This window comes from Bos indicus x Bos taurus, chromosome 22 (genome assembly GCF_003369695.1).
Source record: "Bos indicus x Bos taurus breed Angus x Brahman F1 hybrid chromosome 22, Bos_hybrid_MaternalHap_v2.0, whole genome shotgun sequence".
Taxonomy (NCBI): Eukaryota; Metazoa; Chordata; class Mammalia; order Artiodactyla; family Bovidae; genus Bos; species Bos indicus x Bos taurus.
Window position 1 is genome coordinate 20,482,842 of NC_040097.1, and position 26,785 is coordinate 20,509,626.

Sequence of the window (26,785 nt, forward strand, 5' to 3'; positions counted from 1 at the left end):
TCTGTGTACTTACAAATTGTTCATAATAACTGTGAGTTTAGTTAAATAAAAAAAAATTAAATAATAGTAAAGATACAAGAAAGTGACAAAAAATCATAAAGGCTGTAGACAAAGGACTGCAATTCTAAAACACTGAGGTCATCATGACATGCGGTCAGAGTGGAATAAACATAAATCAAATGCTCAGCTTTGCTTCTGCTAGCACTACTATTTTACAAAGTCTATACTTGTAGCTGGTAAGAAACACGACAATTTCCAACATTTTAGAAAAAGATTACTTTATACACTTGAAGTCCTTACTGGGAGACCTACCTAAACATGGAAGCCAATCAAGTCTCAAACTTGTCTTACAGTTGTTCTTATTATATTTTGTTTCCTTGTACCACAGCCTCTCTAAAATATGTTGTCAGGGAGTTTTGACTGCAGGCTATAGCAGCCCTTAGAAGAGAATATTGTTACCAAATTGAAGGTTCTTTGGAAACCCAGGCTCTTCTTCATAAGACAAGTAGTATTACTTACGGTAAAGAGGATGGAGCATGAGAGTGAAAGAAATTCTTGTGAAAAATACTTTAGGTTTTTTAAGATAAGAAAATCATTTGCAAACTTCAAAGGAGTATACTGGAACCTCATTTCCCCCTCGAGATGTCCAAATTAAGCCCTTTTTGATGACATTATTTCATCAAAGTTTATAGTATAAAGAATCAGTGCAAGAAGGTCTATTAAGTGTGGTATTATGGAAAAGGTAGTTTCCCTCTTTAGATTTAAATCGCCTCAAAGGAAATAAAATGTAAAAATTAGATTACTGTGTATGACCTAAAATGTTTGGCAAACTACAATAAAAACATTCATCCCCTCACAAACCTCAGAAGCATAAATGATTTTACTGGAGTCTACAGTAATCCATTACCTAAACAAGTTTCATGGACACAGAGATTTTCTTAGTCTTTTTCATTATTTAAGTGTTGGACTGGAAGTACTCTGAAGGATCAACAAGATCAGTGAAAACAGTGTTTTGCATATCTGGTTCGATGCAGATAGCACTGTGGACCTAGCGGGAGGCAGAAACACACACTGGCAGAAGCCTAGCTTCCTGAATCATCCCAACAGAAAATCTCCTTCACAAGAAGCACCAACACCATACTATGATGTGAGTGAAAAACTTCTGTTCTGTTTAAGCCACATTTCATTTTCAAGTTTATGTGCTCAAGCAGCTGGTGTCACCCTAATTAATCAATACAGTAAGTCATTAAAAGCATGTTTCTACCTGGGATATCTTGTTGTGCTAGAAGGATGGAAGTTAAAAGCTAATGGGGTTAAAGAGAAATATTTAAGGATGAAACCATAAGAAATATGGGAGGAGAGAGATCAGCTGCAACATAAAAGAAATAAAACTGGCCATGATTAATTACTTTTGAAACATGATATGGGTACACAGGGATGAATTCCACTATTTTGTCTAGTTTTATACACATTCAATATTTCATACAATAAAAATGTAAACATTTAAAAATAAAACAATTTTAAAGACACTTAAAATCAACAGAAAGGATACTTGAAGGAGTCCTTACTGACCTAAGATGGGTAAATTTGAGCATCAAAAGATTAACACCTGAGATGAATTGAAACATACAAAATATTTGTTTAGAGTTCATAAGATACTTTAAGAATTGTAATTGGTTACTAATCAGAGGTTATTAGGTATTCATTTACTAATCTGAAAATTGAAATATTCTCCTAACTATATGAACTATATTTCAGGGTAGTCACATGATTGATGAGAAAAAGTTCTTCACAGAAAAACTTCACGTAATAACTTCAGGAAGAGTGAAATAAAACTGCCATTTTTGCAACCCCTAATGAAATAAGGCCTAAATCCAGATACAGTCAACAATCATCAGTAGACATTAAAGCCATTTTAGTAACAGAAGACCAGGCTGACAACCTGAACCTACTGATTAATCTTGGCTTCAGTAAGAGAAGGATAATCCATCATTAAGTGCTTCATGCTGTGATGCAACAGGACATACAGAGCACCGCCAGGAAGTATTCTTGCCTAAAAAAATTTACAAAATCTAATCACAGCTCTAGACTAAATGCCAAGGTCTTGAGGGATAAGTTAAACACTACCTCAAGGACACATCCAGCCACGTCCATACTATGGAGCAAACAATCCAATTCTTCCCGCAAATCAAGGACATGGAGAAGAGAGGGTAAGAGAACTGTAATGGAGTAAAGGAGGCAAACAAAATAGCAACTCAATAACAACTCTCCTGGAAGAAAGTTAACTACAAAAGGATATATTTAGGAATGACTGTTAATTTCATTAGGTGTGATGATGGCATGGGATTTAAGTAGAGGAAGAATGTCCTTACCAATTAGAGATACACGCTGAAGAATTTTCAGGTGAAATGATGTGATATCTAGGATATGCTTTAAAATACTCAAGCAATCATACAAGTTAATCAAACACACACACACAAAATACCTTGATCAAAAAATGGGCAGAAGGCCTAAGTAGACATTTTTTCAAAGAAGACATACAGATGGTCAATAGGCACACGAAAAGATGCTCAACATCATTAATTATTAAAGAAAGGCAGGTCAAAACTACAGTGAGGTATCACCTCACACCAATCAGAATTGCCATCATTAAAAAGTCTACAAATAATAAATGCTGGAAATGGTCTGGAGAAAAGGGAACTCCCCTATATTGTTGGTGGGAATGTAAATAGGTGCAGCCACTATGGAAAACAATATGGAGGTTCCTTAGAAAACTAAAATATAGATTGACCATATGATAGCAATCCCACTCCTGGGCACACAGAAAGAGAGAAAACTCTATTTCAAAAAGGTACGTGCATCATAGCAGCACTATTTACAATAGCCAAGATGCAGAAGTAACCTAAATGTCCAAATGATGAATGGATAAAGATGCAGTGTATATATACACAACAGAATATTGCGTGTGTTAAGTCGCTTCATATCTGACTCTTTGTGAGCCCAAGGTCTGTAGCCCACCAGGTTCCTCTTTCCATGGAATTCTCCAGGCAATAATACTGGAGTGGGTTGCCATTTCCTACTTCGACTATGGAACATTACTCAGCCATAAAAAGGAGTGGGATAATGCCATTTGCAGCAGCAAAGTTGGACCTAGAGATGATCATACTAGCTGAAGTAAGACAAACAGAGAAACAATAATATCATATAATATCACTTATATGTAGAATCTAAAATAAGATACAAATGGACTTATTTACAAAACAGAAACAGATTCACAGACATAACAAATAAACTTATGATTACTAAAGGGGAACACAGGGGTGGGGAGTGATCAATTAGGAATTAAAGCTGGTGGTGCATACATGGCTGTTTATGCTATTAGTTCTACTTTTGTGTATATCTGAAATTTTCCATAATGAACCTTTTTGAAGGCACGGAGTTTTAATCAGGCTGTGGCTGACTGGCTCTTCCACTTCCATCTGTAAGAAACGGGACATCTTCACAGCCTGCACATCACTGCCATCTGAGTCATCAAGTGAACAGGCATTTCTTCTAAGAGTGCATCAATATTGTTTCTGAGATTTTCTTCCAAGCCACTGATGCCCATTCTGTGGGCTTTGATGCTGGCCCTTTCAATGTTTACACATGTGCAGGCCAAAACAACTGTGCCAACTGCTACCTACCTAAAGTGAATATAAGTGACCATCAACTATGAGGTGCATCCCAACTTCAGAGTTTAAAAATGTGAAAAACACATTCATTTCTTCTATGTCTATGAAGAAAGAGTCATAGTGAGGTTATGATAAAAACGGAGAAGATAATGAGTTTGTCTAAATCCCTATGAGGCATTCCCTACTTTAGCTCCACAAGTATCTTTACTCTATATCCTGTCATCATCACTCCTGGTTCATTTTCAGCTTATACATACCATCATTTTTGCCACTGAGCTGACAAATGACAAGCCCTCAAAAGGTTCTGGATAGATATTTGTTGCATGAATAACAAATATGCACATTTTAAGCCAGAAAAGAAATACACAGATACAAAATTTGGGGGGAGGTTAGCACCCTTCTGTACAAAGTTTTGGAAGTTAATTTGTGTTAATTTGACACAACCTGTCAGGGAGTTGTGTGTGACCATTTCACCTCAGTAGAGTCAAAACTTATGAAGCAAAGAGAAAGTTACCTATAAAGATGACTGAAAACACATATCTGCTCCAGGAAGTTACTCTCTATATACAAGTATACAAGTACCGGTAATTTCCACACACCATCAAAGACATAAGATTGAGAAAACCAGCCAGGGTATAATCTCTGAGAAGAGTCTAGTAGAGGAGATAAAAATGAAGAAAAAAAGATCAGAGGTAAAAGCCAGGAGTAACATACAAGTGGTCTCAATAAAGACTTGGTGTTCCAATGAGGAACAGAAGGTATGCAGAAGTTAAATATAACATTTTCCTTTAAGTCCATGTCCTGAGAGAAGTTTATCCATGTATAACCTAAAAGAGGATTTTATTATATTTCATTTCCTAATATTGCTCAGATAGGACACAAGGCATATATAAATTTTACTTAACAAACATAATAAATATAGATTGAGTTTTATTATGTACCTAGCATCTCACTTCGGAGAAGGCAATGGCACCCCACTCCAGTACTCTTGCCTGGAAAATCCCATGGATGGAGGAGCCTGGTAGGCTGTAGTCCATGGGGTCGCTAAGAGTTGGACACGACTGAGCGACTTCCCTTTCACTTTTCACTTTCATGCATTGGAGAAGGAAATGGCAACCCACTCCAGTGTTCTTGCCTGGAGAATCCCAGGGACAGGGGAACCTGATGGGCTTCCATCTATGGGGTCGCACGGAGTCGGACACGACTGAAGCGACTTAGCAGCAGCAGCAGCATCTCACTGAAGTTCTTTCCAAATTTGGCTGCATGGTGCCTACAACATCATAATTAATCCTAGCAAAAACCCTGCAAGGTAAGTAGAGTACCTTCTTTTTTTCCATATTTTCAGGATAAAGAGCATGAGGCTTAGAGATACTTCGTAACCGACCCAGGCAAACAATCAATAAATAGCATATCTCGGACTCATACCCAAGGGTGAGGAAAGATCAATGCTTGGGCTTGTGTTTTTAACCTAAACATGTTAGTGTTTTCCAAATAAACTGTAATGAAGGATAGAGGTGGTGGAAGGGTGTCCCAATTCACCATAGGTAAATATTTTTACAAAACACAATAAAAATTAATTACTAAAAAACTGAATAAAGACATCCAAATTAGAATCCTGCATTTGCTGCTATTAGATTCAACAAATTTATGTGTTGTTGCACAACAAGTTTCTAAATCCTTACTCACGTTCTGTGATTATTTTGTCACACACTGTCACCAATGCCAGGACCACCCTGTGAGTTCTGCACTACACTACAAATATACCTCGTTTTATTGTGTTTTGCAGATTCTGTGGTTTTTTGGTAGTTAGTTTTCTTTTTTTTTTTAAACAAATGGAAGGTCTGTGGCAGCCCTGCATAGAACTTGTCTATCAGCACCATTTTTCCAACAGCATTTGCTCACTTCATGTCTCTGTACACATAACTTCTGTATGCAATGAGAAACGAAAAAAACTATGTAACTGACTTAATTGTGATATTTGCTTTACGTGGTGGTCTAGAACTAAGCAATACGTCTAAGATATGCCTTGTATATTATTCTGTGCATGCTTAGAATGCACACTGTTTATAATAACGAACCAAAGCTCTTTCATTTATTGATGCAAGTTAATCTATTATTTTTTAAATTAAGATGATCATTGGCTTTTTCTTCCATCATAAAAATATTTGTCCACGTACTTGATACCAGTTACAGAGTAAGCAAAAAGAAATAACTTTTTTGTGCTGCTTTATGATACAACTGCTACAGTATTTTGATAAATGTTAAGAGGAAAATAGGAAAACATGAGATGCATTCCCTTGCCAAGGGAACACTGAATAAGAGTGAAGGCAGACTGAGAAACAAGGATCAAGACGTCAGGCCCCCTTACCCATCCTCCACAGGGAAAAATTCTTCCAAATCCATCCTGAGAAGTGAGTGGCTCTTGAGAAACTAAAAACACAAGTACTTAAGAGATCTCAAATACAAAGTGACATACGGAGCCCATCAACCTGCCATGCCCCTTGAAGAGTTCTCAGTTTTAACAGCAATCATGTCTACCATACCTTCGCACCCAGAAAGATGTCTGGAAGAGGGAAGGAAGAAGTCAGAGTCTCTCGGATTTTTTTGTGTGTGTGCTCCAAAGCTCCAAGATAATTTTTTTCTAAATGTCGCCATTGTTCTTGTGGCCCTGGTATTAGCTGAGGGGTCAAATGCATGGCTTCTGAGGCTACTTTAAAAATTAGTGAGGGAGGGCACAGAAGGGGGCAATATGGAGGAGAAAAATTACTCAACCAGAGTCAGCAACCTGGAGCAAATCCAATCTGAAGGAAACAATTAGAACGTGGCACAGGTCCCAAATCAATAAGCGGAGGTGGCTGTGGGCAGAGAGCATAATGGCTGGGTAATGAAAACTCAAATGCAGGTAACTCAGCTCTGGGAACAGAATGCCTCTTCAGTGTCTCTCTGGTTAAGAAGAGGGTCATCTATCTGGAGGCTGGAAAAGACACATCAGAACAGACTTTCACAGCCCAGCAGATCCCTGATGTCACAGCCCATGTGAACAAACAGTACTGGTGTGATTTTCCCAACTCCTGTAAGAAATAAAGACCTCACAGTTCACCTTGTCAAGCCTGGAGTGCAGTCCCAAAAGGAACAGCACTTCTTACAGAATATGCAATACATTCAAAGAGCTTTGGAACTGTATTTCCCATTAGCTCTAATGGAGCCTGTACTAATAAATCCCCCAGCACAGGGCTGAACAGGTGTAATTCAGTAATGTAGCTGTAATTGAGTGATGTCAACACGATACGATTTGTAATGTTTTTCCAACAAATTATCTCATTTTTTTTCTGAAAAGAGGTATCTGTGATTTCATGTGATAAGTTGCTTTAAAAAGCTTACATATGGTGCTAATGATAAAAATCTTTAATTGATGGAAATGTTAATAGTAGCACTGGCTAAGACTAATCTTTGCTGACTCTTTATACACTATTAACCTTTTAAGCATAACAAGCTTTAATTTTCAACCAGCAAATATTATGAATTTGTGACTCATGGTCCATCCATAAATCTGTATTTCATCACCCTGATTATTCTACGAGAGAGGTTCTTTACAAATGCTGCAATTTTTCCATCCCTTTCTCTGCACCGTTCTTAAGCCAGATCTACAAAGTGCTGCTTCTAAGCTTATGATAGATAAGGTTAGTCTTCTTGTCTGGAGACTTCCATGTACCTATTAATGACCTTTGTCTCTCAAGTCCCAGTCAAGTCTTCACCAAGTCTCCTTCTTGATGAACCTCTGCAGACCTATAGTCAGAATTACTTTCTCTTCTGCCTCATACTCCTAGCACCATGTTACAATTCAGATCCCCTTGTACATAGTGGCTCAGTTGGTAGAGAACCTGCCTACAATGCAGGAGACCACCTGCAATGTCGGAGACCCAAATTCAATCCCTGGATCAGGAAGATCCCTGGATCAGGAGAAGCAAATGGCAACCCACTCCAATATTCTTGCCTGGAGAATCCCATGGACAGAGGAGTGTGGAGGGCTACAGAACATGTGGATGCAAGAACTGGACACGACTTAGTGACTAAACCACCACCACCTGCACATTCTATTCCCCTACTGCATACCCTGGTGAAGGTCCATCCATCCTTGGTGTTCAGTTCAACATCTTGCCTGAAGGAGAACCTTTCTTGCCTCAGATTAGGGCATATTTTACGCACATTGTCATTGTCATAGCACACATTCCTTTCCTTTCTTGCACTAACCAGTATGAGTTTTCATTAGCATCATTTCATCTCTCTCTTCTAATAGAATTAGGTTATACCCCAGGTTCGGAGAAGGCAATGGCACCCCACTCCAGTACTCTTGCCTGGAAAATCCCATGGATGGAGGAGCCTGGTAGGCTGCAGTCCATGGGGTCGCTCAGAGTCAGACACAACTGAGCGACTTCACTTTCACTTTTCACCTTCATGCATTGGAGAAGGAAATGGCAATCTACTCCAGTGTTCTTGCCTGGAGAACCCCAGGAACAGGGGAGCCTGGTGGGCTGCTGTCTATGGGGTCGCACAGAGTCAGAAACGACTGAAGCGACTTAGCAGCAGCAGCAGCAGCAGGTGAGGCATGGGGAATGCAAAGGTAAGTAAACCTGACTTTATTCTCAATGGGGCTTGCATGTTAATAGTGGAGACAGATATAACCAGATAAGCAACAGAGTCAGGTAGGGTTGAGCACTCTGAACTAAAATTGGATAGAGTAAGGGGCCAAGCTGATATGAGTGCTACCCTAGACCAGGTAGTCAGGGGAGGCTTTCCCATGGCAATCACACTGAACAATGGGCTAGAAGTGAAGTAAAGTGATGGAGTGAGTCATGCAACACTCCATGGGAAGAGTCTTCCCAGCAAAGAAAACAGCAATCTTGTCCACAGATGAAAAAAAGTGCTGAGAACTTCTTTTTTCAAACTTGGGTTTTTAGGCATGTTCTGGGGGTCTGGAGGGTCCTGATGAGATTCTTTACCTTTTATTTTCAATTAGGCAACACTCATTTAAAGTGTTCTAGATGTATTCTGGATCAGCTACATGGCACCTAAAATACAAACACCAGTACAAAATGTTGGTGCCTGGATTTGCTTTTACAATTACAGTGATATCAGGTAGTGCTACGTTAATTGTCACAAGTCAAAGACAAAATAGGCAGAATTACTACTTAATGTGTTTGTGCCCCAAGACCTCAGAGTAGGGGTAAAGTACAAATGAATTGTTCCAGTGGATGCAGCTCAAAGAGTTGGGGTAAATTGAGTTATCACACAGCCCAGACTAATACTGGTATGACAAGCTGTTCAGAACCTTTGACAGAACAGACATCCCATACTGGTATTTCCAGAGATGATTCTGTTTAAACAAACAACATCATCCATCATGTTAAATTAATGTTGCTAATTTGAATTTGCTTTTGTCATTCTGATTTCATTTAATCTGTAAATGTGTTTTGGTTTCATATTTGTTTAAGAGCTACACACACAGAGGCTTATAGCTAGTTTTATATTTTTATATGCTTACTAACAAAATAATAAAAAATTAAGCCAAAATTGAGGATTCGTAAAAATTTTCCCCTTTAAATGACATCCACATGTTACTCAAGTTCGGCCACAGTGAAAGCTAGGGATGGAACAGTCTTTGTTTCCCAGAACCACCACCTGCTGGTTTGCAATGAACTGCACAGTAAGAACAGAAAAGAAAAAAGGTGGATCTCCATACTGCTGTTGTCCATAGTGGCTATATCAAAAACTAAAAACAGAACTACCATATGGCCCAGCAATCCCACTACTGGACATATGCCCTGAGAAAACTATAATTCAAAAAGACACTGGCACCCCGATGTTCACTGCAGCTCTATTTACTATAGCCAGGACATGGAAGCAACCTAAACATCAACAAATGAATGGATAAAGGAGATAAGATATATGTATATATATGTATATATACAATGGAATATGACTCAGTCAGGAATGAAACTGGGACATTTGTAGAGACATATCTGTCATACAGAGAGAAGGAAGTCAGAAAGAGAAAAATAAATATTGTATATTAATGCATATATATGAAATCTGGAAAAATGATACAGATGAACCTATTTGCAGGACAAGAACAGAGACATAAACGTAGAGAAAGGTCATGTGGACACAGGAGGGGAAGGAGAGGACGGGACGAACTGTGAGTTGAGGATTGACATATATACACTACCATATGTAAAACAGCTAGCTGGTGGGAACCTGCAGAATAACATAGGGAGCTCAGTTCAGTGCTTGGTGGTGACCTAGACGGGTGGGATGGGGGGGAGGGTGAAGGGAAGACCAAGAGGGAGGGAATATATGCATGAAAAAGTGAAAGTGTTAGTCGATCAGTTGTGTTCGACTCTGCGACCGCATGGACTATAGCCCACCAGGCTCCTCTGTTCATGGAATTCTCCAGGCAATAATACTAGAGTGGGTAGCCATTCCCTTCTCCAGGGGATCTTCTCAACCCAGGGATCAAACCCGGGTCTCCTGCATTTCAGATAGATTTTTCACTCTCTGAGCCACCAAGGAAGCTCAGATATATGTATTCAGTTCAGTTGAGTCGCTCAGTCGTGTCTGACTCTTTGCGACCCCATGAACCACAGCACGCCAGGCCTCTCTGTCCATCACCAACTCCCGGAGTTTACCCAAACTCATGTCCATTGAGTCGGTGATGCCATCCAACCATCTCATCCTCTGTCGTCTCCTTCCCTTCCTGCCGTCAATCTTTCCCAGCATCAGGGTCTTTTCAAATGAGTTAGCTCTTCACATCAGGTGGCCAAAGTATTGGAATTTCAGCTTCAACATCAGATATATGTATTCAGTTCAGTTCAGTTCAGTTCAGTTGCTCAGTCATGTCCAACTCTTTGAGACCCCATGAATTGCAGCATGCCAGGCCTCCCTGTCCATCACCAACTTCCGGAGTTCACTCAGACTCACATCCATCGAGTCGGTGATGCCATCCAGCCATCTCATCCTCTGTCGTCCCCTTCTCCTCCTGCCCCCAATCCCTCCCAGCATCAGAGTCTTTTCCAATGAGTCAACACTTCGCATGAGGTGGCCAAAGTACTGGAGTTTCAGCTTTAGCATCATTCCTTCCAAAGAACACCCAGAACTGATCTCCTTTAGAATGGACTGGTTGAATCTCCTTGCAGTCCAAGGGACTCTCAAGAGTCTTCTCTAACACCACAGTTCAAAAGCATCAATTCTTTGGCACTCAGCTTTCTTCACAGTCCAACTCTTACACCCATACATGACTACTGGAAAAACCATAGCCTTGACTAGACGGACCTTTGTTGGCAAAGTAATGTCTCTGCTTTTCAATATGCTATCTAGGTTGGTCATAACTTTCCTTCCAAAGAGTAAGCGTCTTTTAATTTCATGGCTGCAGTCACCATCTGCAGTGATTTTGGAGCCCAGAAAAATAAAGTCTGACACTGTTTCCACTGTTTCCCCATCTAATTCCCATGAAGTGATGGGACCAAATGCCATGATCTTTGTTTTCTGAATGTTCAGCTTTAAGCCAACTTTTTCACTCTCCACTTTCACTTTCATCAAGAGGCTTTTGAGTTCCTCTTCACTTTCTGCCATAAGGGTGGTGTCATCTGCATATCTGAGGTTATTGATATTTCTCCCAGCAGTCTTGATTCCAGCTTGTGCTTTTTCCAGTCCAGCGTTTCTCATGATGTACTCTGCATAGAAGTTAAATAAGCAGGGTGACAGTATACAGCCTTGACGTACTCCTTTTCCTATTTGGAACCAGTCTGTTGTTCCATGTCCAGTTCTAACTGTTGCTTCCTGACCTGCATATAGGTTTCTCAAGAGGCAGATCAGGTGGTCTGGTATTCCCATCTCTTTCAGAATTTTCCACAGTTTATTGTGATCCACACAGTCAAAGGCTTTGGCATAGTCAATAAAGCAGAAATAGATGTTTTTCTGGAACTCTCTTGCTTTTTCCATGATCCAGTAGATGTTGGCAATTTGATCTCTTGTTCCTCTGCCTTTTCTAAAACCAGCTTGAACATCAGGAAGTTCACAGTTCACATATTGCTGAAGCCTGGCTTGGAGAATTTTGAGCATTACTTTACTAGCGTGTGAGATGAGTGCAATTGTGTGGTAGTTTGAACATTCTTTGGCATTGCCTTTCTTTGGGATTGGAATGAAAACTGACCTTTTCCAGTCCTGTGGCCACTGCTGAGTTTTCCAAATTTGCTGGCATATTGAGTGCAGCACTTTCACAGCATCATCTTTCAGGATTTGAAAGAGCTCAACTGGAATTCCATCACCCCCACTAGCTTTGTTTGTAGTGATGCTTTCTAAGGCCCACTTGACTTCACATTCCAGGATGTCTGGCTCTAGGTGAGTGATCACACCATCGTGATTATCTGGGTCGTGAAGATCTTTTTTGTACAGTTCTTCTGTGTATTCTTGCCACCTCTTCTTAATATCTTCTGCTTCTGTTAGGTCCATATCATTTCTGTCCTTTATCAAGCCCATCTTTGCATGAAATGTTCCTTTGGTATCTCTAATTTTCTTGAAGAGATCTCTAGTCTTTCCCATTTTGTTGTTTTCCTCTATTTCTTATGTATACTGATAGCTAATTCACTTCCTTGTATAGCAGAAATTAACACAAAATCAAAAAGCAACTGTACCCAATTTTTAAAAGAGGGAAGAAAGGAAGGAAGAAAAAAAGAAAGGTAAGTATCTTTGGTAGGAAAAATATCACAGATCGGAAACTGTAACCTTTCCTCTCCGCACACAAAGGCCATGATTTATGTAACATACAGGTTAAGCCTCCTTCAGAATGTCCAGCCCATTGGAACCTTAAACAGTGGAAAAGCACACAGGGTTGGGTGGGGAGAGTTTGAAGAAGCTGTAATTAAAGGTTTACTGCACTCCCGTGGCAGATTAATCACAGAGCCAGGTGAAGAGTCAAGCATCACAAAAAATGCAAAGTAAATCCCACTAAACATATTTCACCTGCAAGGAAAAGTTTTTCTCACAACACAAGGCTTTCTATGTCAAGAAAAGTGAACAAGAGCCAAGACAATTGCCTGGGAAGTTCAGGTACTTGGTGGAGAAATCTCCCTGGGTCACAGGACCTTAAAACCTATGCAGTAGGTGAGAGCTGCCATCTCGAATCAAACTGACCAGAGTTCAAGAATCACCTCCAACATTGATCAGCTCTGAGATCTGAGCAAGTTCTTTAATATCACAGAAAAAATATAGATAAAATAATATTAGGTGGCTGAAAGGGTTCAACGAGCTAATCCACACAGAACATTTAGAACAATGACTGTAAGAACAATGACTCCACAAATACGAGCCATGATTTTTATGATGTTAGCAGCTTTATCATTATAATATAAGCACAAACCTCTACAGATGACTCAAAAGAATGCTTTAGTTTAACTCTTAAAACCCCGGAACGATGTCTCCATATGATTTCAGATGACTAATCATGCACACACAAATAAAGTACATGTAAGATTATCCATAAAATAACATCATTCTCATTCACATAACCCAACAAGTTTACAGGGTGGCTACTTGCTGTTTTACAGATAAACAAGGTCCATAAAATAGAGGGTGGCCTTGCTCAAGGGCATAAATGACGCAGCCAGGACCTGCATCCAGGTCTGAGTCCAGAATCTACATCTGAATCACCACAAGACATTGTTCCTCTAGGTATATGTCCTTCCTCTGTGTCCAGAAAAGAGAAATATTGGAAGCTGTTGGTCACACACACATAATTGTTTATTTCTCTAGATTCTCCAACTTCTAAACACAGAAAACTAGGGTGCATCATTCCCTAGCCATGCATTTCACTAAATTACAATTTATTGTGATGTTGTTAGCTAAGGCAGTCAATACAAAAATAATCTACTTGAAACTGTGTTAAAATAATTTTCATGAATGAAAAAATTTAAAACTACGGTCCATCATCTTACATAACATCCCGATGACCACAGCTAACTCAATTCATTCACCCTTCAATTTAGTTCAAAAAATATTTTTTTAAAAGGCGAGGGGATTGCTTTGTTTTTGTCAGATAATGAAAACCATTTGATTCAATGTGGTTTTTTTCTTTTTTGGCCAGAAAGCACCAAACTGAATACCATCAACTAAAGAAAATCAGTTAGTGTGGGGTACCTCATTATACCTATGCCTGTTTTTGTTTTTGTTTATTTTAAGAGCCTGTATCATAATGTATCCTTTTTTTCTCAAAATACCTTATTGAGTAATATTTTGATTTATAAACCCAGTCTCTTCAAAGTAAGAGGAAACAGGCTTTAAAAGTTTCAAGGAAACCTCGGGTCCCACAGACCTGCTTCAAAACAGCTGACGACTGTGCCTTTGAAGCATGGAGACAACGGCCATGAGGGCACTGAAGGCAGGAAACCATGCGGGTCTGTCCTTTCCCATGGCTGGACAAGTGGCAGCCCAACCCCGTAATGAGCTCCAGCGGAGACAGTCAATCAGGAGCCCAATCTATGGCTCAGGAGAGAGCCAGCAGCAGAGGGGAAGCTCTCTTAAGCTGGAGCTGTTTGCTAGCAGTGCCTCTTCGCTGCCATCCAACCCCATCATCTGTGTGCACCCCTCATTACCAGCCACATTAGGAACATTGTATCTTCTCCAGCTGCAAGCAAAGGAATTGCCCTGTGGCCCAAATGTGTGACTAATGACTAGAACTCTGGCTTCCTGCTTGATGCCTGGCCTTTGGAATTACGTGAACCTGTTGTGAAAGACACACCACTGTCGCAGACGTTTGGAGACAGATTAAGCTCCAGATGGAAGACTGTCAGTGTCAATCGGTCACTGTTCTTACAGCCCGCTGGCTTTTCAACTCAGCAACAACAGAGAATCATTTCAACACTCAGTTCCTATGCTCAATTAAGTCTGAGGATTGAAGTCAAGAATCCCCAGTTTTCTAAGCATTCTCCACCAAATACTTGCTTTCTACCTGCCACTACCTACTCGTTCAGAGTAACTTCTTTAGGTAGCATTCACCCTTGAGTGTGTCTTTCCATTTCCAAGTGACCGTTTCACTATTCTGCATTAAGCCCCAGCTCTTCAATGTTAATACATTAACTGTCTTATCAGCTGTCCCATAAAGAGATAAAATCTGGATCAAATACAGGACTTGTTGTCAAGGGACAAAAGATAAGGAAAAGATTGGGAAAAAGAGAAATATGACTGAAGTTTATGAAACGTTTAGGAGGCTACTGAACACCTTCCCTCTCCCCTTGCCCCCTTCCCTGACTCTCTGGACCTGTCCGTTTCAGCCGGTTTGTTTTATGTTCCCATTGTGACAGATTTTTAGTTCAAGGCTGTTGACTTTGCTCTTTGGTTACAGGAAGGGCTTCTGCATTTTCAGGCCTAATCCATCCAGTCATTTGTCTCCTTTCTAGCCTTAATTTTTAAAAAGACATCTATGTGATTTCACATCAAAGGAATTTCATTGCATTTCATAAATTCATAGGCATTCCTCCAGATGCCTATGGTGACTTTTTCTTTCATTTCAGCTACTTCTGCATTTTTGGTATAAACTTGCAACCAGAATAACAATCACAACTAACGTTTTTCTAAATATTGTACATATAATAACTCATGTAATCGTCACAACAACCTTTGAGGGGAGGTATCATTATTGTCTTTCATGGATGAACCAAGACCTAGAGAAATCCATGAACCTACTAATGAAGACATTTAGTTGGCCGAGGGTACAGCCAAGATTCCAGTCCAGGCAGCCTAGCTCTAGAACTCATGTGCTTAATCTGTGTGTGACACTGTTCTTCAGAATGAGCATTACAGGGTTTCCCTGGTGGTCCAGTGGTTAAGAATTCTCCTGCCAGTGCAGAGGACATCAGTTTGATCCCTGGTTTGGGAAGATTCCACAGGCACAGGGCAACTAAAGCCCATGTGCCACAACTACTGAGCCCCTGCTCTAGAGCCCTTAGGCCACAACTACTAAGCCTGCATACCACCAAGTACTGCAGCCTGCAGGCCTAGAACCTGTGCTCAACAAGAGAAACCACCACAATTACAAGCCCGTGTGCCACAACAAAGAGTAGCCTCCACTCACCGCGACTAGAGAAAGCCCTCATGCAGCAACCAAGACCCAGAGCAGTCAAAAATAAATAAATAAATGAATTAAAAGAAGGAGTATTACAACTCCCTGGGTTTCCACTCCAAACTCAAGTGTAAAATACTAATTATAAATAGAGTACATGACTTTGCAAAACATGTGTGAAAGTACATAAATTAAAAAACTTTGCCTTCTCTCTTTCCTCCCATCCTTCTACTATCTCATCCTTATGAATTCATTCCTTGAGAGGGTCAGCATTACAAACTTGACAAGTACTTCTGGTTTTGAACACAGAAATGATAAAGAATATGCCTGCCAATGCAAAAGATGCCAGAGACACGGGTTCAATCCCTGGTTCAGAAAGACCCCCTGGAGGAGGAAATGGCAACCCACTCCAGTATTCTTGCCTGGAAAATCCATGGACAGAGGAGCCTAGAGGGCTACAGTCCATGGGGTCGCAAAGAGTCGGACCCAACTGAGCGACTAAGCACATACACAATATAATACATAGTGTTCTTCCTCACTCTTGGCATCTCTTCATGTCAGTTCACAGGGCTCTCTACTCCATGCTTTGTAATGGCTGCAAAGTAATATCGATGTACAGACACGTACACCTTATTTATCGAGTCCCCCTTAGTAAATACTTTGCTGCTGCTGCTGCTGCTAAGTCACTTCAGTCGTGTCCAACTCTGCGACCCCATAGACAGCAGCCCACCACGCTCCCCTGTCCCTGGGATTCTCCAGGCAAGAACACTGGAGTGGGTTGCCATTTCCTTTTCCAATACATGAAAGTGAAAAGTGAAAGTGAAGTCGCTCAGTCGAATCTGACTCTTAGCGACCCCATGGACTGCAGCCTACTAGGCTCCTCCGTCCATGGGATTTTCCAGGCAAGAGTACTGGAGTGGGGTGCCATTACCCACTTTCAATTTCTCACTACTACCAACAACACTGCAGTGAATTTCTTTGTATACTTGATCAAGAATATCTTTAGAATATGTTGTTTAAAATGTCAAATAATTTTTAGGTCAAAACATTTAAGCTATAGCTGATAGTTACAAACTATCCATCCCAAAGATTACTATATTGATTTTTCTTACAACAGTATCAATGAGTCCGTATCCCCCACATTTTTGTTCACAATAGTTATCATTCCAACCTTTTAATTATAAAAATTGGATTACAATAAGCTTCCTAACATTCCTTTCCTAATTTCCTAGTACTTACTCATCAAGCCTTAAGAATAAAATAAAGCAATTTACTCAATCTCAAAATAACCTACCTGATTCCCCAAATAACAATTCTAATCTGACCTCATTTACATAGTGACTTCCAACTTTTTCCAGATTGAGTTACAGACAGATGAATCTCATAGAACCTAGACCAAAATCTAACAATAAAATAAGAAGCTATTTTGGTAAGGGAAGTGACTCTCCAAGGTCATTAGAGGCATCCAGAATTGTCTTCCATGTCCCCAGGCATAAACTAAAATATCCACTGCTTTTTGACAGTATAAACGTAGAATGTGCCCCAGTCTGAATAGAAATGAGCCAATCTTAAGTGCAGAACTAAATTTCTGGGAGCTGTGAAGGTTACCTGGAGGCATGAATTAGGTGGATCTGATTCTATCTTGAAAGAAGTAGAAAAAATTACTTTCCAGGTGTTTAGTACCCCTCAAGCACGGTCACTCACAGGATCCTCTTCTAGCTCCACAAGATAGACAGTTGCCATTCATCAGCTCTACTCACTGAAAATGCTGTGTTTTGCATCCCCAAATGGCACCTCAAAGGACAAACCGATATAACAGACAGGCTTATAGAGACGTCATCATTTTCTTTATCATCATCTTCATCAAAATTAGCATCCTGTGAACCATGCACTGTGCTAATTCTCTAATCAACCCCAAGAGGTAGATACTATTATTATTCAATTTTACAGATGTGAATACAAAATCACAAGTTAATCAGTGCTATTGCCAGGACTCAAACTACCTCTGTACTATGTCAAAATCCAATCTCTACTCCCTTCCACAGTTATAAAATAAAGAAATATATAGCCAAAGAGTATAAGAGTCCCAAATATAGAAAGACTGAAAGAGAGTCAGTTCAGTTCAGTCGCTCAGTTGTGTCCGACTCTTTGCAACCCCATGGACTGCAGCACGCCAGGCCTCCCTGTCCATCACCAACTCCCAGAGTTTACTCAAACTCATGTCCATTGAGTCAGTGATGCCATCCAAACATCTCATCCTCTGTTGAAAGAGAATAGTGGCAGTTAGTTTCTTTGATATAATGGACCGGTATGATTGTAAACCTCTTGTTTCAAAATATCTATATGTAGGTTAAAGTTCATGGGCACAAATCTCCATAAGGGGCCAGGAAAGTGACATGCATGAATAAAGAGGGCCAACTGTATGACAATAGCAGTGGTGAAGAGAGTTGTGCACATACCCCATCTGAAGACAGCAATGCTGCCAGATCACTGAATTATTTCAAGAGAAGTGTAAAATCCAATTTTTAATGCAAAACATTTCTATTTCTAAATCTAATCTCAACGTCTTAAAAACATTTTAAGGGTGAGTTTGCAACCTCTGACGCCTGCACATAAGCAATAATGTGGAAGGAGTTGCAGCAGCACCATACGACACTTTCCTAGCAGCAATCTAGCCTTCATCTTTGCTAAAAGACACACTCTGATCTTTCTCAGGAATCTGATGTAAAGTGGTAATGTGCTAAGCAAAGACAGGCCCTGCCTCTAGTCCAAGAGGCTGAATCATGATTAGCCTAAGCCACTGAAGGTAACTGAATCCTCCTTTGCCAATGAGCAGGCTAGGAGGAGATACACATGTGACCCATTTCTAGATAAAAAGAACTGAAAAGGTATCTGCTAAAAGCCTTTAAGGAACAATTTCCTCCTGTGAAAAAATAAATAAGAGAGGCCCGCCACAAGAAGGCCCTTCTTGCCCCTTCCTTTCCTATCCTGTTTTGGATGCTAATCTGGGACACTGCAGTGCTGAAATCTCTGGCAGCCTTCTTGTGAGCATGAGGCAACAATCCTGAAGATAAAAGGGAGCACACAAAAGATGGTGCAATGGAAGCATGGAAGGGGCTGTGTCCTTGTTGAGCATCTAAAACAAGCCTTCTTGTTCAGAAATTATTAAACATCCTTTATTTTAGGATATCATTAGTTGACTTTTCTGTTGGTACTGAATACACTCTAATGAAGGATGTCTCAATCTCAATTCAGAGTTCTAGCCTTTTGTTTACAACATCCTTAATGCAGAAAAACTTCAGCAACACCAAGTTTATGCAGTTAGAGGCTGCAACTAGATGTGAGATAAGACTCTGCCACTTGAGAACACCCACACTCTGCTTCAAAATTTAAATTATGCTGTTAGCTTTTCAAGATGGATGAAATCCTTTACCGCATCATACAGCAAGAACTTAACTGCTCTCCTGGTTGCCAGGCAACTGTATATATGCTGCCTAGAAACAAAATTCATGACCCCTGACTCCCCAAAGGAGGGCCTTTTTCCACAACTAATATGCATGTGCCCAAGTCTGACACTTTACATCCAACAAAGGTCATGGTGTACATCGAGCCTATCTAACAATCCCAAGCTCATTATACTGCCAACTTATATCATTCTTGATCACATCATATATTGTAGTTTCTGCATGCAAAGCCAAATGACAGAGTGAAGACTGTCCTGGAGCATAATTCTCTGTCCTTTGGCCTGTCTCATTATATAGACTGATTAGGTACCATCCAGGCAAAGGAAAAGAACATGTGAAGGTTCTTATCAGCCTGAAGAATCACTGTCAGGCAAACAGAGTTTTGTAAACATCTTCCAACATTCAAGGAAAGTTTTCACAGTGAGTGATATGATGAACTTTAATAATGCCTCAAGGGCCTTCTAACTTATGAGTCATTTAAAAAAATATACATGCACACTCAGGCTAAGATGTGCTTATCAATCTATTAGTAAGGAAATTTCAAAATGCAAATACAGACGATGTCCTGTATTTATATTTCATAATGACCAAGTGTTTTGTTTTTGCAAGTGAATTTTTGCATACTTTACATTCATTGGATCATGGTATGCAAAAATTAAGAGAAAACCTGAGATCAAGCAGTCCAATTTAAGAGAATATAAGATGAACATCTTCTTAGGAGTCAACACAGAACCCAAGCTGCCTGACTCCTGGTCTAATGCTTTTGCCTAAAACTAAGGTGCTTGTCCCTCATGCAATCAACCCTTAGTCATGGTGATGAAGGTCAGGGACAGTTCAATTTCAACCTGATGACAAACCAAAGTCTCCATTTATCCATTAGTTGCTATGTTGGCCAGAATAAGGTTAAGCTGTATGTGAGCCACCCCTTTATCCACCTCCTGTCCCTAAATTAAGAGTGGCATAAACTCAGAAGCTTTTAATCTTTCATCTAACAAGTCTCAAGGTCAGCAGTCCCATGCTGGTAAGGAAGTTCTCCAGACTCATTACAGACCCAGATGTCTTCTAACTTACCACTTCTTCATTTCTAGAGAATAGCTTTCCTTAACATGGTCAAAAGCAGCAGATGGGCAATTATTTCTACAGCACCATCAGCAGCAAAGAAGAAGCTTTGATACTCTGTTTCTTTGAAGAATCTCCTGGTTTTGGATTCCCCCAGAATACAGAGCCTAAGACATGGACCAATGGCTTAGGTTCTGGTAACTTATTTGAAAGGTGATTCTAGGAAACTGAAAAGAGAGAAGGGGAGAAGTAAACTGGAAAGGAAAGGAAACAGTAATAAAGCTTGTGTTATCAAGTTGGTTTTACCTATGGGCAACTGAAGTTACAATGGCTTCCCTAATGGCTCAGTGGTAAAGAATCCACCTACCAATGCGGGAAATGTGGGTTTAATCCCTGGGTCAGGAAGAGCCCCTGGAGAAGGAAATGGCAATCCATCCACTTCAGTATTCTTGCCTGGGAAATCCCATGGACAGAGGAGCCTGGTGGGCTATAGTCCAAGGGGTCACAAGAGTCAGACATAACTTAGCAACTAAACAGCAATAACTGAAGTTACATCTGTGGGCTTCTGGGGACCACATGAGAAACTATGTGGAACTCATCTCACAACTGTCTATCTAAATGGCATTGGCTGGGGTGGATATCTATCAACTTCTCCAGGCCTTCCAGAGGTCAGACTGACACAGTATTACCCAAGGCCTCAGGTGAACAAAAACAGGCATTCACCATAAATCACATTGGTTGTATAAACAATTTGGTGTGACCCAAGATTACAAAGGTATACAAATGTGACCCAAGGTATACAAAGATACTCTAATCCAGCAGGATATTTCAAGGGCTCAGAGGTTATCTCCCAAAATCCATTAAAGTTAGTTTTTAATTTGGAATGTGCAGAGCTTTAACACCCCAAGCTAAATGAGTTAACCCTTTACTATTCAACCTGTTTGGTGAGAACTCAGTCTAGTGATAACACCTACCTACAATGAAAGTAGGATGTGCAGTTTTTGTTAGAGGCAGTCACATATCCACTAACACTCGGGAATTCTATTACCATTTAACATTAGTTGTCAAACTTTAGCATGTCAGAACCACATGGAGAACTTGTTAAAACGGATTAAAGCTACACCCCCTACCTCCCCCACTCCCAGTTTCTGATTCAGTAAGTTCAGTCAGTCTGGGATGAGCATTGAAAATTTGCGTTTTAATAAGTTCTCAGATGTATTTGTTTTCTCTTGCTGACAGAACAAATTATCACAACCTTAGGGCTTAAAACAACACAAGTTCAGTATCCTATTATTTTGTAGGTCAGAAGTCTGACACAGGTCTCACCAGGCTAAAATCAAGTTGTGGGAAGGCTTTGTTCCTTTCTGGAGCCTCCAGTGTTTCCTTGTTCACTCAGGTTGTTAACAGAATCCAGTTCTGACATTCCTGTCTCTTTATTGGTTGTGAACTGCTGAACATCCTCAATATCAAAGGCCACCCACATTTCTTGGTATGTGGACCTTTCCCTCCATTATCAAGTCAGTAATGGGGATTTGGTTTCTTTTCATGCTTTGAGTCTCTCCTGCCTTTTCTTTATTGTCAAATCTCTCTGACTAAAACCTGGAAAGGTCCTCTGGCTTTAAGAGTTCATGTGATTAGACTGGGCACACCCAGATAATCGAGGATGATCCCCCATCTCATAGTCCATTATCTTAATTATGTATGCAAAGTCTCTTTTGCTGTTTTAGATAACATATTCAAGGAATCTGAAGAGTAGGGTGTAGACATCACTGGGGAGGTGATAACTCTGCCTTTTATACTAGTTCATTCAGCTACTGCTAACTCTGGGACCACACTTTGAGAACCACCATGATAGGAAAGGGGAGAACTACCAATCTCTTCCACAGCACGGCTTATTTTACTTTGTTTGAAGGCAATAGATAAAAGCTTGTAACAAATGGACTGACTGCAGTTTTATCTCTTCTCTGAGCCTCGTGCCTATTCAAAAAGGAATGAGAAAGAGGGCAGAAATGGGGACAAAGAAACAAAGAACCAAAAACATTCACAGTCTAGATAACCAGCTCTTACATAATCTAGCCATCTCTCAAAACCCAGTGAAATTCTTAATTATGAGAAAAAGAGAAAGGATATAAACAAGCTAATCCTAGATCAAAAACAGTAGTGCATTCCACTAAATTTTAACAGGCTTCTTTATGGCAAGACTTCAAATGATCCTTGAAGTGCCAGTGTATTCTGTAATTGTCCAAGAAGGAAGACAGAGTTTCTCAAAACCTAGATGTCCATCGGCAGATGAATGGATAAGGAAGCTGTGGTACATATATACAATGGAATATTATTCGGCTATAAAAGGAACACATTTGAGTCAGTTCTAATGAGGTGGATGAACCTAGAGTCTATTATACAGAGCGAAATAAGTCAGAAAGAGAAAGACAAATATTGTATATTAACCCATATATATGGAACATAGAAAGATAGTAGCAATGGTCCTACATGCAGCATAGACGTGAAGAACAGACTTTTGGATACAGTGGGAGAGGAAGAGGGTGGGATGATTTGAGAGAATAGCATTGTAACATACATATATCGCCATACATATATATAATAGATAGCCAGTGGGAGTTTGATATATGACACAGGGAACCAAAGCCAGTGCTCTGTGACAGCCTAGAGGGGTGGCGTGGGGAGGGAGGTGGGAGGAGGGTTCAGGAAGGAAGGGACACATGTATGCCTATGGCCAATTCATGTTGATGTATGGCAGAGGCCATCAAAATATTGTAAAGTCACCCTCCAATTAAAATAAATTAATTTTTAAAAACTATCTAGCATGGACCATTCTCTTCATGGCACATATTATGGAATTGTGCTAGGTTCTGTGTATTTTAATCGCCACCTAACCAAATTCAGGGAGTGATTTTGAGGATTAATGGAAAAGGCCAAAGTAGAACAGAGTATAAAACGACTCCACACTCATACTATCATTCTTTTCTAGCATCATTAACAGTCCAAATGACTTTAATCTCACTGTATCTCCAGAATTCAGCAAAATGTCCTATGCATGACAGATGTTCAGTTAGTGATGAGGTAAATGCTGAAGAGGGACTTTCCTGGTGACTCAGTGGTAAAGAATCCGCCTGCCAATGCGGGAGATCTGGGTTCAATCCTGCATCGGGAAGATCCCCTGGAGAAGGAAATGGCAGCCCACTCCAGTATTTTTGCCTGGGAAATCCCATGGAAAGAGGAGCCTGGCGAGCTACAGTCCATGGGGTTGCAAAAGAATCAGACACAACTTATTTTTAGTGACTAAACAACAACAGCAATCAATGGTGAATATGGATGAACAAAGTCCTCTTCAAAATGCAGATGCTGGAAGAACCAAACTTCAGTCAAACCCAAGTGCACACACATTACTCTAGACAGATAATCAGATCAAATAAGTAAGATAAGGTACCAACATTTTTATTGGCATGGTACCTGCACAAAGTCCATAACCAATAAATATTTGATGTGTGAATGAATGAACAGATGAATGAATGAATGAAATTTGTCATAAAATGTTAAGGATGTTGAAGCACTGGTAATCAGGTAAAGGTTAGAGGATGCAGCCCAGAGCAGGAAGTTCAGAGAAGCATATATTCAACACACTGTTTCTCCTCCTGTAGATTTGTATAGGTCACTGAAAACATTTGGCATGCCAGTGAAATCACTCAAAAGGTCCTTGCTGAAATGAAAAACTTATTTGGAAATCTGCAAATCTCAGCTGTCTCTAATTCAACTCCGCCTTCCTAACCTATTATGAGTCAGTGCAGTCTCTCCAGCTCTATCCAGAATGAGAGAAGAAACTGAGCGCATGAGCCTCCCCTCTCTCCTGCTCCTTCTCTCCGCTGCCAACCTTTTTCCAGGCCACCTTTGAGAGCATCTCCCCTGGACTGCCCAGGGTAGATAACAGCAACTTTTTGGTCATGGCTCAAGTCTCACGGACACATGCATCCCTAACAAGTACCCAGTCCTGAGATGATCTACCTGTCATCCAGTGCTCTGTCATGTAATGAATTCATAGGGCTGTTTATCTTGGCTGCAAGAGAATGAATTATTTGTATATTCAGAAAGTCTCCTACCACCTTTGCTCCTCTCCATTATCATAAAAGTTAAAATTATTTATTTATGAACCAAATAATGTATCTGAACATTTTAACAATGCACTAGCACTTACGGAGGTTTTTATTTCAATTTTGTTAGAGATACAGTGTCAAATATCACTTCAGTACAAGTTGTTCTGGTTTCTCTCAATATCTAATAATATATGGGGTTCCATTCTGGCCTTGTATAATTAACACAAAAGCATAATGGACTTTCAGCAATCCTAGAGAAAATGGCAAATGGGTATCAGCAATAATTTATCTGTGGAATGCAAGGCTCTGATCAGAAGATCCAAAACTACTCCGAAAGAAAAGGGAAAGAAAAGAAACAGAAAAATACTCCTTAGAGACAAGAGCCATCAAGCAAGAGGCAAACAGTCTCACAGATTGTTGTTGGGAATATAGAATGTGCCACATTTCTGGACTGTAACCTGACAGTATGCAGCAAATGTTCACAGCTCTAAAATGTTCCTTTCTTTGATCCATTATTTCAAAGACTGTATCCCAAAGAAATAATAAAAGCTATGCCCAATGATATAACATGTATGGATGCTCATTTACAGTGTTATTTCCCATGTAAAGAAACTGAGAGAAACATACAGGTCCACAAATAAGGGGCTTGTTTAACACATTTTATCTATAAAATGGATTGCTATACCATTATTAAAAAAGATGTCCCCGAAGAATCGTACTTTATAGGGAAATGCACAAAAACATGAAAACATGCATGCTATAAACTTACGTGGAACAGTAAAATGCAAGACAGCCTATGCAGTCTATATCCAATATGTCAATCATATATATTTGCACGTATTTTTATGTTTTTATACATTATTCTACATAGAAAGCAATCAGTAAATATCTTTGAATGTATACATGGTGTGGTGTATAGAAATACAAAAATGAAATACTCCAAAACGTTAATACCAGTATTGGCTAAATAGTAGAATTCTGGGCAATGCTTATTGTCTTCCTTGTATCATACTCCTATATTTTCCAAATTGCCTTAATGCACACATTATTTCTATATACCAAAAATATTATATAATTACTATGTGTGTGTGCTCAGTCACTCAGTTGTGTCCAACTCTTTGCAATCCCATGGACTGTAGCCCACCAAACTCCTCTGTCCATGGAATTTTCCACGCAAGAATACTGGAGTGGGTTTCCATTTACTTCTGGTATATTGTTGGGAGAAGTAAAAGAGAAGTCCTGAGTGCCTATTTAACAGTGACTTATCCCTCTCCTTCCTTTCTTACAGAACCTGACTCTGGTTTTGGTCAGTTCTTGGCAGCCCACACCCCATACCCAAGGACAGAAGACTGGGCCCTACCCAGCCCTAGGTGTGAAGCTTCAGTAAACTAGTACAATCACTCGCCATGAATGGTAACTTCATTCTTCTTGAAATTGTTTTACGGTATAGTTTTAGAAAGCTGGCCAATCAACTAGGAGGGAGAACTGTTAAGGAGCTTCTCTGAAAGTTTTCCTCACTCTTAAGAAAACAAAGGACACATCAAACAAAGAGTCTTCCTCTCCATTTCTGGCCTTCAGACAGACTCTTTGAATATGTCTGGAAACACCCTAGCTAACTGGGGCTATAAAGGGACCCAAGAGAGCAACATTTGGCATTGGAAAATATCCTCTCTGGCATGTGGATTATCTGAAAGCAATCAAGGCCCAAAAGACTCAAGAAGAAACTATGACCTTCTTCCTAAATAATTTAGCTTGAGGGCTAGTTCAGACTAGGCCTATCACGAGAGCTATGCAAAGAATATGGGCCAGGTGTGGCGAGGGCAGGGACTGGACAGCAGAGTCCACTTTGTGTTCCATTGTCTCTGCCTGGCCCAGCAAACATTTGTTTACCAAACACTGGTTTTTTCTCTCTATGTCAATTGCTTTCCTCCCCTTGCGAATTTCCAAATGACTACTCCCAACACCTTCTTTTGTCTTTAGCTGAAGATGCTATTTAAGGTGAAGCGTTTGGCCATTTGGGCAAGTTACTCAGTTTTCCTGGGTCTCTCCCATGTACATATGTTATTAAACTTTTGTTTGATCACCTCCTATTAATCTGTTTCATACCTATTTAATTCTTACGTTAGTCAGAAGAACCTAGAAGGGAAGAGGAAAGCATCTTCTTCCCCAACAGGGTTAAGACTGTAAAGAAAAATACCTGAGAGTGCAGCAATAAAAGAAAGTTCTCTGGTTCTCAATAATTTTACTGCTGAATTCTAGAAAGACTTTTCTAGATTTTCCATCTGTATGGTAACATTTTTCTTAAGTCAGTTAAACTGGGATTTCTGTGTAGAACACATGTAAGTCTTCCCTTTCTCCTATTCTTCAAAT

General features: G+C 40.0%; 1 protein-coding gene across 6 annotated transcripts in view; it reads right to left on the reverse strand.

Moving 5' to 3' along the window:
• FHIT (fragile histidine triad) overlaps positions 1-26,785 on the reverse strand; it is a 1,526,080-nt gene that overhangs the window by 1,322,072 nt on the left and 177,223 nt on the right. The gene's annotated exons all lie outside the window — the stretch shown is intronic.